This window comes from Myotis brandtii, unplaced genomic scaffold, assembly GCF_000412655.1.
Source record: "Myotis brandtii unplaced genomic scaffold, ASM41265v1 scaffold773, whole genome shotgun sequence".
Lineage (NCBI taxonomy): Eukaryota > Metazoa > Chordata > Mammalia > Chiroptera > Vespertilionidae > Myotis > Myotis brandtii.
In genome coordinates, this window is record NW_005371095.1 from 250,248 (window position 1) to 263,440 (window position 13,193).

Sequence of the window (13,193 nt, forward strand, 5' to 3'; positions counted from 1 at the left end):
CTAGAGCATATACATGGCTATTAGGCAAAGATTGTGAGCTTAAGTCCAAATGAAGAATGTGAATGAAAAGTATAAGAATCACAAGGACGGAAAATTCACAATCTGATGGAAGTGGGCAAAATTTCACCAATAACATACATCTGATATAAACGTGAAACAGTGGACAAAATTTTCACAAGCAGAAAATAATGTCTCATTTGGGGAAGGGAGGCAGCATTTCAAATTGAGAAGATTGTGCATGAGCGAAGGTTATGTATGGAGCAGAGCTTGGGGAAGGGAGGCAGCATTTCAAATTGAGGAGATTGTGCATGAGCGAAGGTTATGTATGGAGCAGAGCAGTTTTTCTAAGACTGGCAGGTTTAGATTCAAGATGTTGAAATGTTAAATGTCAAGATGTTGAAACTGTATTACATTCACTAGCCATTGGAAGCCACTGAGAGGATCTGAATTGGAACAAGATTTGATGTTGAATTTTATTGTGAAGTGGTATTCTCATAATAAAAGAAAGTCTGGATTAGAACAAAAAATGGGAGCAAAATGCCCAATTAGAAGGCTATTATTCAGTTAGTTTGGGAAAAGGATAAAGTACACTCGAATTAAAGAGGCAGGAATGGAAAGGAAAATGAGGGAAGAGATGCAGAAAGGCCTGGTGAAAACTAAAGCTAATGACTTAGAACCTAATTAAATTTGGGACAAGGGGATAGATTTCAAGTCCAGGTGGCCAGGAGACTATTAGTATTATGGTGTTATTAATAGATGATTAAAAAAGAAGAAAATAATGGAGAAAAAGACATGAGTTTGGATGTGAACCTATAGCTTTTAATCTTTCAGTTTTAATTCATTTCCTAAGTAGACAATTGAAAATGAAGGGTTGGGAATTAGGAGAGAAGAAGCAATTAGGTTTATTTAGGACCAATTATCACGATTGATCTTGAGATGAGTGCATGACCCAAGATGGGTGAATCAGATTCCTTTCTTAGGAACAAAAGAAAGGAGGGAATGGCCAACCTTGTTTTGCTGACAGTCACGTGTCTGAGAGAACAAAGCCAACAGAGAGGGAGGAATGGACATGAGGACAGGAGAGAGAGAGAGTCCCAGGGGCACTTGATTCCTTAGAAATGACTGCATCCCTTTCCATGGTTACTTGAGCCTTTAAATAAATGTATTTTTTTTTTTTGCCTACATGAGTTTAAAGAGAATTGCTATAATTGCTAACTAAAGGAACCCTGACTATTAACACTGTGAAAGTGAGAACCAGTCTTCCGATATTTCATTCCAATGTTAAATGTGCTCTAGGACTTATTCTGTCATTCATTTACCTTTGTTAAGTGCCTGCTCTGTTGTGGGTGTTGTGATAGTCTCCGAAGATAGATTGGATGTTGAATTGGATGAAGGACTGAATGAAGCAGGGAGGTTTTCAAGACAAAAGCCCAATTAATGAACAGGCAGAATTCCAAACACCCTTTTGCAAATTGGCTGTTTGACAATTGGAAGAAATTACTCCACAGAAACCGCATTGTGAATGGTGGTGATGGGCCCAGCAGAGCTTTAAAAAGCCCATTTCACATATAATGTGACGAATTAGACATAAAAACAATAGTGTGATCACATGTAGCATGTTTTTCTAAAAAAAGCTCATACTGAGCAGCTTCAGGGCACCACGTATAGACGGGACTTGGGTGGATTCTGATGCATTGAAAGAAGTCCTTGTAGCGTATGGAGTGGGCTTTTTAAAATTCTTGATGTACGAAAAGGACAAGGTCATCTTATTGATGGCAGAGAGCTTCCTACGCATCCTCGCCATGATGCAGAGGAATTCTCCTAGCCTTACATGAAGTTGAGTTCCCAGTGGTAGTTCTCTAAAAGATATTTGTAAGTCAGGTATTTCAGAGTGAGGCCAACAGGTGAGTTTAAACTTCTACTATCTGTGCAATAAGGAAAAAATTATCTTGATAATATAATTGCAAGGTTTTGTATGCTGAACTAAACTATAAATATAAATGAGGCCAAGATTACACATATTTATTTATATTACAAATATCACACATACTTCATGCATGCAGTCATGTTTACATTTAATGTGTGTATTAAGTACCTTCTATACTTTTCATATGTTCAGCAAAATGACGATCCCTTGGGGATATGAAACAAATTAAACCCAGGAACTTATAGTCTAATAATAGAACAAAATAATTCATTAAACAGATGAACAAAATACTATTGGAACACAGAAGCCCTTAACACAGTTGTGGATCCTTCCAAGCAGCCCTTATTTTTCTCTATAACACTTATTAACACCAGACATAAAATATGTAGTTATTAACCTCTTGTATATTTGTCTTTCCTCACTTACATATAAGTTCAATGAGGCAGGAAAAAACGACTTCAGGCCTTCCCAGACATTTACCGGAAAAACTATGAAGAACGAGTGCTATTTACCTGTCTGTCAAGAACAGCATGGACAAAGGAAGGGATGGAAAAAGAAGTTCTCAAGTAGTGTATTCCACAGAATCCTGTGGAAGAGTGATCATGTAATGATAATAAAGGCTAGTAGTAATGACACATATTTGTATTGGGGTGATGATATACAAGGCACTGCTATGAGCGCTTTGGTTACTTCAACATGTGTAATCTTCACATGCCTGCAGATTGGTGCTATTATGATTGCTCCCTTACAGGAGAGGGATGAAGTACAGAGAGATAGTTAGCGACTTGAGGAAGATCACATGGCTAGTAGAGACAGGAGCCAGGATTTGAACCCAGATAATCTGTTGGGAGACGTGGTTGAAAAGGTTGGACAGGGACCAGATAAAAAAAGGCCTTGAATCCTATATAATAAAGAGGTAATATGCAAATTGACCATTATGCCCTCACAAGATGGCTGCCTATGACCGGGCCAGCAGGGGGGTTAGTGAGGGATGACCAATGACTGAACAGCAGGCTACGTGGGGTGACCAGGCTGGCAGGGGGTCAGTGAGGGGCAACTAGGCTGGCAGGGGAGGGAAGTTGGGGGCAACCAGGCTAGCAAGGGGGGGGCAGTTGGGGGCAACCAGGCTGGCAGGGGGGGAAGTAAAGGGTGACCAAGCTGATGGGGGGGCAGTTAGGAACACCCAGGCCGGCAGGGAGGGGGCAGTTGGGGGCGACCTGGCTGGCAGAGGGATGCAGTTAAGGGCAACCAGGCTGGCAGGGGGGAAGTTAAGGGCAATCAGGCCAGCATGCAGAGACAGTGAGGGGCAATCAGGCCAGTGGGGGGGAGAGTTAGGGGCGACCAGGCAGGCAGGCAGGTGAGCAATTAGGAGCCAGAGGTCCAGGATTGTGAAAGGGATGTCCAACTGCCGGTTTAGGCCCGATACCGGCAGTCGGACATCCCCTAAGGGGTCCCAGATTGGAGAGAGTGCAGGCTGGGCTGAGGGGACCCCCCCTACCCCCATGCACGAATTTCATGCACCGGGCCTCTAGTGTCATAATAAGGAAACTGGCTTTGGATTGGAGACAATGGGGAACCTCTGAAGGGGAATTTCTGCATGGGATCTACCTGACATGACCTACATTTTAGAAAGAGTGTTTTAGAGTACAGTACAGGATAGACTTTAGGAGAAGAAGGCTGGAAGGAGTGAGGATAGCAAAGAGGTGATGGTAGCAGTTTATGGGAATAATAATGAGTCTGAATTAGAACTGTGGCAAAGGCGATAGTGAGGAAAGAGTCAGATTTACTGAGGAGAGAAGCAAAAAGGAAGTTGAAATATTTTGTCAATTTACACTCCTACTTGCAAAGTTTCAGGTTGTCCATTTCTCTGCCACCTCACCCACATTGAATTATATTATAATTTTAAATTCTTCCCAGTTCAATAAACAAATAAATACATCAAAGTTGTTTCTGTCTTTCATTTCTTTGCTTGTTAAAGATTCTGTTTTTCATGTGTAGAGGCCATTTCTCTCTCTCCATATATGAAATGTTCTTTGCCTATTTTTTTCTATCATAATGCATTTTCTTATTGATTTCTAAAATCTCTGGTATTCTTTTACATGACCCTGCACTCTATTCTGGTGGAGGCAATCTGTCCTATTTCTTGTCTCTGACTCCTGTGGGAAGTCAATCTGGTCAGAACCTGATTAGAACCCTTCTACTAGGAGTTGTAAATCAGGCACTATCTTAATTAAAGCAACTAATAAGGTTTGATGATAAAAATAATGTGTTTACTTTGCGAAATGCTTAGTTAATGTTTCTACTGAACAAGTGAATTCAATTCAGTTAGGAGAATGCAGAATTGGAAGTAATTATTTGAGAATTGTCAACATGTCATGATGATTAAAACCATGTGTATAGATAATATCACCAAGGAAGAGTGTATGCTGTTAGAATGAAAAAAATAAATAAAATAAAAGCCCTGGACAGAATCCTGGAGATGTCCATTAATGGGTCTTGGGGATCAGAGGAGAAAATCCTGCCAGGGGAACCCAAATTAATGATTAGATCGGTATGAGGGAAAATAAAACAAAAATAATTATGCCTAGCAAAGGGAATTTTCCAGACCAAAAGAGTAGAGATGCTGCAGAGAGATGAAGTAAGAGGAAGAATAAACTGCAATCTTTTGAGCAAAGGGAATTTTCAGAGAGATGCTGTGGAGAGATGAAGTAAGAGGAAGAATAAACTGCAATCTTTGCAGTTAGCCAGTAAGCAGCCTTTGAAGAGTTTAACCATAGAGGGTTTCATGGACTCTTACAGGGTAAGACTGGATTTAAACTGTTGAGAAGTGAATAATACTTATGCTACTCCTCCCAAATGTTGTTAATGAAGGGAGGTAGGAAGGTCAGGATGATGACTACAAAGAGATAAAGAGTTAAGGAAGCTATATTTTGAAAGTAAAAAAAAAATTGATTATTTTTCATGGTGGGAAGGGGAGAGTAGGCAAGATTTAGGAAAGGGAGGTAGGAAGGTCAGGATGATGACTAAAAAGAGATAAAGAGTCAAGGAAGCTATATTTTTAAAGTTAAAAAAAAATTGATTATTTTCATGGTGGGAAGGGGAGAGTAGGCAAGATTTAGGAGGTGGAGCAAGTTTTGGAGGAGATGTAAGAGGATGAGACCCAGATGACAGGCAGAATAACTATTCTTGGACAGAATAAAACATGACGGTGGACAGGCACGTTGTTGAGTTTAGAGGAATCCGGCAAGTATGTATTGAAAGTCCAGGTGTGGAGTCATTGCATTTGGCTCCACAGACACAAAGACTATATAAATCACTATTTATGCTCTAAGAGTCTTAGAGTCTAGTGGGAAGGGAAGTTGGTGATTAGGGGATGGACTGGAAGATGGGGAAGCTCCTGAAAGATGTCCTATATTTTTCTGTGAAGGGGTAGTAAAGTCATCTCTAAAATGGAAGAGCGTAGGGGTGGGAAAGGGAACAGAGGGTGTGAGAAACATTCAGAAATGCTGATGAGAGCAATGAATGAAGCAATGGAGTGAGTGTAAGTAACAGAATGTTCGAAGGGTGATAGGGTTCAGGAGAGATAAGAAACTTCACTTTTTGGGGGACTGTGTGATTTCCACCCACACTTTCTTGGAGGAAGATGGTGAGTGTGTATTAATCCAGGTATAGAGATGGGAAACTGAAAGGTCAATGGACATGACAGAAAGGAAAAAGGGCAAAGGGAATTTCATTCAGAGATCATTATAGTGTTTAAACTTTTGTTCTGGGATGCATAGGGAAGAAACTCACACAGCAGACTGACAGTGGCAGATGAAGAATGTGTAGAGCAAGGAGCTCTTGATGACGCAGAAGAGCAGGTGTCATTGGTAGTAAAGAAATGAGGGGTCTGGAAGCAGAGAAGTTCATCTTGCGAATCCAGACAACAGGGTTAAGTATTGAGGACTGGGCAGCCGAAGCAAAGGAAAAAGAAAGGTCATTGTGAGAGAAGAAGAAAAAGACACATTCATTGTGTGTCTGTTTTGTCTTAGGCACTAAAGATGAGTTTAAGATACTGAAAGTCAGGAACTCAGCTGGGCCACCCATTTTGATAGGAAAGTCCCCCACCCCAGGATAATGGTAGGGAGTTGAGATAGAAATAAATACTGAAACACATGCCAAATGCTGTGACAAGTAGTGGAAAACGAGCTAGTCTGTAAATAGCAGTAGTAGGTTGTGTATGAGGCAAGGCACATAATACAAATCATGAGACTTGCGGGAAGAAGCGTTTTTGAAAGAGGATGAAAAAAAGCCAGTTCCCTGGAACTGTCATAGGGCTTCAGGAGCTCCACATGCACCTTCTTGCCCTGTAGCACATAAGCCAACGGAAAATGACCAGCCCCTTGAGGGGAGAAGAAGGTGGCACTTAAGGCCACATGATGAAGAGTCCAGGGAAGATGTATCAAGTAGTTATTACTGCATAACAAAGAACTTCAAAATCTCAGCGTATACAATAGTAAGCATTTATTTAACTTCTGTGTCTGTGGTAGATGAGGTTGGCTGATCTGGGCTGGGCTGGGTTCAGTCAACGTATCTAGGGTATCTCTGTATTATATGTCTGTCACCCTCCCTGAGACCTCTAAGCTACCCAGTCATGTTCTCCCAGCAGTAACAGAGGTGCAAGAGAACACAAGCCAGCAACAAAGACTGCTGCATTAGGATTGACTGCTCATATCCCGTTGGCCAAAGCAAGTCACATGGCCAAGCCAACATCAGTGTAGTGAGTAAGTGTACTATTGCCATGAAAGTCAAAGAAAGGAGAGACCACAGGAGTGACAGACCACAGGGGTGAATTTTACTTATAGTCAATTACATGTAAAGTAAGGGACATCTAGAGGTGGGAGGAGCATGCAGAAAGGTGGCCCAAGCAGAATAGAGACAAGGATTCAGAGGCGCCTATATTTTGCAGTGTCCAATGTGGCCTGCAGAGGGGAGGGGTGACTGGAGTTAGCTGGGCTGAAGGCTCCTATTGAACTCCAGTGAAATGTTGTTTTGGAGAACTCTGTTTTAGCCAAGTTATTCCCAACCTTGTCTGGGCATTTCCAAAGTTCCCAGAGAAATGTGAACTGATAATGACAAAACCAATCATACCAATACAATACCAAAGCAGTCTGTGTCCTGAGATTTCTGCCACGCTGTATCCCCCTGATCTCCAGGATGCCTGGATTATTCACTAGAGTCTGGCTCTCTCAGCTCCTGCTGCATGGCAGAGGTACCAACTGAGGTGGAAGATGGGATCTGCCCATATGAGAACTTCTACCGTTACATTTGGCAAAATCCATACGTATTTTGATTATGATTTGAATGGCATCCGAGTATTCTGGTTTGGGGATTAGCTAAATCCTACTTAGCTCCCTGATTTCTAACATAAAATGAAGAAAATAGACATCTTGATAATTCTTGCTTTGATTTAAAAGAAAAACAGGTGTGGACTGTTGAAAAAACAGATGAAAAGTAAACACCTGGGAACTTTTGGCTCAACACATCGGCAGCCCTAAACCTGCTAACATTCTTCACTGACAGTTCTCCAAGGATTAGCCTCTTCCTGTTCTCCCCATTCTACACATAAATAATAATTGCCATTAACTACAACTCCTCTACTACTATCAATACTGAAACATTTAAAATGCCAAGACAGGGTGAAATGAACTGGGATCTAAAGTATTACATTGTGCCGTGAGCTCTCTGCAGTGGTAGTCAGACTAGGAGTGTCTGATTGGGGGACTGTGTACACGCATCACCTGTGGGTGATACTTACAACATGCCAGAGGACACTCTTGAATTTTCAAGAGGCTTTAATGACCCCAGGGCACTGGGATGTGGTAGCTGGATCTTGTTAAGAGAATATAAACTCAGTGTTACAAAAAATAACGGTGTGGTGAGAATGTAGAGAGGGGCTAAATACTAAACTTTCCGTCTGAACTGTTTGGATGGTCAATGGAAGTTACTTTTATGAAAGGTGGGTTCTGGTTTTTCATTTTATAACCTGAGAGAAAGGTAACTAAAAGGGCAAAGGAGAAATGGAGATGCAGAATTGCATTATTTAACATTTTTATAAAGCCCACTAATCTACTTTATCCTTCTTTCTCTGAGGAGGAAGGCACAGACATGATATCCTACAGCCATATGAAATTAGTTGAAATAAATTAAGCAGCAAAGACAATAATAATATAACAGAAAAATGTAATCTTCATTGTTTAAATTATGCAAAGAATGCTGAAAATGTTACTCAGGTCACTCTCATGCATATAATAATGTCTGATGGGCTAAACCTTTGTGTGTGGTTTTTAAAACATAAATTCTCTGATATGAAAGTAATAAAAATGCTATGTAAACATTTGGGAAAGGTGTAAAATTATTAAGACTAAAATAAGTAGTTAAATATTATGTTGTTTCCCAATATTATTCTTTTTAACTATTGTTAACCGATTATAAAAGGAGTGAGAATTCCCCATAGACAAGGTATCAAAATATAATATAGTCTAAAAGAAATATAATCATCATTATTATAATCCACTTCATGAAGTGCTACATTTTTTCAAGGTTTAGTGATTTCACTTTGCATTATATTTGAATACCATTTTGAATTAACAAATTTAAGTCAATGATTAGGGGTACTTTTATTGAGCAGGAAATGACATTAGAGAGAAGACTGACTTTATAGATTATTAATTAATATTGAAACTCTTCATCTTATGGCAACTTTTGAATCGTTTGACATGGTTTTATCATAGCATTTTAAGAAATAGAATTTTTACAAAACATGACCTTCATAATTTTTAAAAATCAGTGTGTTTTGAAATATAAGTGTTCATGACTCATATTTTCATTATAAAATACTGTTTTTCTGTTTAATGCTTTTTGACTGGAATTGTATTTTCTCTGATAGCCACACTACAACCACTCTAGAAAGCAAGCAAAAAGCGTTCTTTTTATTCTGTTTTTAATTTATCGAGGATACTTTTACTTATTATTGTACAAATGACATACCTGCTTCACATCAACATTCATAAATTAATTTGACACATCATAGGAGTGCATTCCTTTTAAAAAGAAGGAAGTAACTAATTTTATTTATTACCATTGCTCCTATATTTGACCTTATGTTATTTCATGTAATATTTTCTGCATTCTTATTTTATCATGGTTTCTACATTTTCATTGCTGCAAATTTTTCTTGCTTCTGATAGGTATGTTCTGTCAATGTTGTATGCAGAAAATAGAAAGTAAGGCAGCATCCTAAATAATAAAGCCCTAATATGCAAATTGACTGGATGGCAGAACGACCAGCAGAATGACTGGTAGCTTTGATGCACACTGACCACTAGGGGGCAGACGCTCAACGCAGGAGCTGCCTCCTGGTGGTCAGTGCGCTCCCACAGGGGGAGCCCTGCTCAGCCAGAAGCTGGGCTCATGGCTGGTGAATGCAGCAGCGGTGGCGGGAGCCTCTCCCACCTCAGCTGTAGGCGGGTGGTAAGGAGCGAGGGGTCCCGGACTGTGAGAGCCCCAGACTGAGAGAGGGATGTCTGACTGCCGGCTTAGGCCCGATCCCCCTGGGGGCAGTCAGACATCCCCTGAGGGTTCCCAGACTGTGCAAGGGTGCAGGCTGAGCTGCAGGACCCTCCCTCAGTGCACTGGGCCTCTAGTTTGTTATAAAATTGTTAGAATTTCTAGAGAAGCAAACTCTAGCCTGGGACTCCAGGAATAATTTCCTGATCATTGAAGAACGGACCCATCATAGGAGCTACTATCTCTGAAATCACCTCGGAATATTTGAGTTTATGAATATACTGAGTGATATCATTGTGTAGGGAGCTGGGATCAGGAGTCTACCGCTGCCTCTGCTGCTGCCGCCACCACCGCATCACCTGGGAAACGGGAGGCTGGGTGCTGGACAGCTGAGCAAGAAAGCCTCGTGTCCACAGCCCTATCTGCCAATAGCTAACATAGAGAAAGAGGCCAGAGAGGACCTCTAGTTCTCTCCCACTTCAAAGTCTCTGTGCCTTTTCTTGATTGGTGGGAGCCATTTCACCCCAACCCTCGCTGTGAAGGAGTCTGGGAAACCATTGCTTTCCCTGGAGGATCTGGGTAGAAAGGACCCTAGAAGGGAGGTGGGATAGAGATGGAGCCGGCCAGTCCACAGTATCAGTCATGAGATGGTTATGTCCTGTTTGTAACCTATTTGAATCATTTGAATCTTATATGGATGATTTAAAATTCTTCAGTTTTACAAAATCACTTCAAATCTATGTCCAGATTTGTGAGAGGTAAATTTTAATTCTCAGGCTTTTTTATATGTAAGTTATTTTCTAAGCATTACACTTATGTTTTATACATATATAAAAACAGTGCAGCCGAAACCGGTTTGGCTCAGTGGATAGAGCGTCGGCCTGCAGACTGAAGGGTCCCAGGTTCGATTCCGGTCAAGGGCATGTACTTGGGTTGTGGGCACATCCCCAGTGGGAGATGTGCAGGAGGCAGCTGATCAAATATATATTTTAAAATAATTTTTTGACATTTGCTTATAAGTTGATAAGCCTATTGTTAGAGCCATCTTCCTTTTTCCCACTGATACTATGAAAAATTTTTGCCCTAACTGGTTTGGTTCAGTGGATAGAGCATTGGTCTGCAGACTGAGGGGTCCCAGGTTCAATTCCAGTCAAGGGCACATGCTCGGGTTGTGGGCTCAATCCCCAGTAGGGGGTGTGCAGGAGGTAGCCAATCAATGATTCTCTCTCATCACTGATGTTTCTATCTCTCTCTCCCTCTCCCTTCTTCTCTGAAATTAATAAAAATATATTTTTAAAAAGAGAAATCTTCTGTGTTTTAATAAAAAGATTTTTTAAAACATGCATTTGAGACATTTTATGAGTATATGAAATTATAACTTATAACTTACACTATAACAACACATTCCTTACCCAGAATAACATTCATGCATCTTAAAGTTATCTCTCAATTTTAGATGTATTTTTGTTAGTTTTTATTCTAAGTTAAAATCTGGACAATTTTCCATGTGTATGGCTTGTAAGTCTGTCTCTCTCAGTGAATATCTGTCTCACATTTGAGTTTTTCTGAATGTCTGAGTGATGTGTCTCTGAATCTCCCTTTCTGTTTCTCTTTGTCCTTCTGTGTATCTATTCTATGTCTCTGGACCATTGTGTGTCTGTGTATTTATGTCTGTAATTGTGTATGTATCTCTCTCTCTCTCTCTCTCTCTCTCTCTCTCTCTCTCTCTCTGCATCTCTGTATGTGTTTACTCATTAGGTCTCCACATAGCTCTGTGTAGCCTTTTCTCTGTGTTTAATTGTATGTCTCTGTGAGAATCTTTATTTTGTTTCTTTCTTCCTGACACTATTGAGAGCAGAAACATAGTCTTTTCCCCAAACCAACAAGAACATGTAAAAGCCACATCAAAATTTCAGAACCTTAAGTGACATGTTTCTCAAGGAGGCTTGGTCAGCCAATAGGAGTCCTCCCTGTCCTCCTGTCACCTTCACCATCCTTCAGTTAAATCACTAGACAGTAAATGAGTCCCTCACTTGATGGGGAGAACCTGTGTCTTTGAGTGCTTTACGGTGATCGCACAGAATCAGACACACCTGTTCAGCCCTCACCTCAAACTCACACAATACAAGACAAAACTCCTAACAATGAGGACAAATTTGTTATCCATTTCAATGATCCTAATCATAAAATAATCCTGCCTGCATGCAGATATCATCACGTGGTCAGGTCACTTCTCACTGCTTATGATACTTGTAATCACATACCTTTCTAGGGCATGGCCACATCCCGCAGCCATCAGCAACACCTGCAGCTTCTTTCATCTGCAAAGCGCTTTTGTGCAATACTTCCTTTACAGTTTGGCAGGCAGCACAGTCTTCTGCCCTATTTCACCTTCGCATCTAAAATATCGTGTGCGTTTTCCTTGATGAATTCCTGGCTTTGAAGCCTGCTATGTTCTGATCTGGGTGTTATAAAGTTCTTCCTTCTTAGCTGCTCACAGAGCGCTCCCGGCATGGCCTTCCTTCATTGTCTTCTGCTTGAGGTTGACTCTTTATTCCTCTCCAGCCACCCTTTCTTCAGGCTTTGCAAGTCCCAGTGCTAACAACCTGGTCTCCATTTCTTTGTGAATAGTCCCCATAGCATTTTCTGATAAAACACAGTTTGGATATTTCCAAAGATAGTTGTAAAATATATTCACCCAAATATGATTCATGAGTCAGATCATTAAGGAGGACAATGACCTGTGGATTTCTGGAAAGAAAGGGGTTGGATGCTAAAGTTTGGCTTTAATCTTTGTGCTGGCTGGGTGGACTCGGGGGAGGTAACTTCTCCAGGTGACTGTCTCCATATGAAAAAGGAGGAATTAGACATTATTATTGTTAAGATATGGTTGGGATCTAAACACTTCTCGTCATCATAAAAACAAATTGTCACTGAAATAAAAGCATGTATTACCATTCATTTCATAACACTTAAAGGAATTAATCCCAAACCCCCATGCTCATGTTTTCAATCAAACATTAGTTTAGTTTTGCAAAATAATTTTGCATTTATATTTTGCACATGATTTCTAATTTGGTTTACTTTGTGTTTCTAATTTAGACTTTTGTAAAACTTTTACTGAAAAATAATCCAATTGACTAGAACTCATTTCACTGCTAAGAGGCAGAATACGTCCTTAATTTCATCTCTCATTATGGATTCCAACAACCTACTTTATATTCATTTATTTACAGTACATTAGTTCCTTTTTTCACACATGAGAAATTTGAATCTAACATATTTAAGCTAGAGCAAATTTACTAAGATCAAATGCAGTATCTGGCTCTTTAATCACAAAACAACAAAGCTATTTAAGACAATGGGACATCAAGTACCTTAATGCCTTTTGGCTCCCTAACTACTTATTCTGCAAATACACTTATCTTCTTGAAAGTAGAACCACAAAATCTTTTTTCTCTCTAAAAACTCAATTCAGTTCAAGATCATAATCAAATAATGTAATAAATACATTATAAAAATCAGAATGAATCATGAATATAAGACACTTGGTTAATTAACACTTGAATTGGAAGAGGAGTCTAATGTTGATTAAATAATGTTGAAATTATTTCAATGGGCATATCCAAGAACATACATTTTGCATTTTTAGATTTCTGCCATATATGAATAGGATGCTGACACTATTAAGTTCAGCTGATCTAAAGAAAAATAGTGA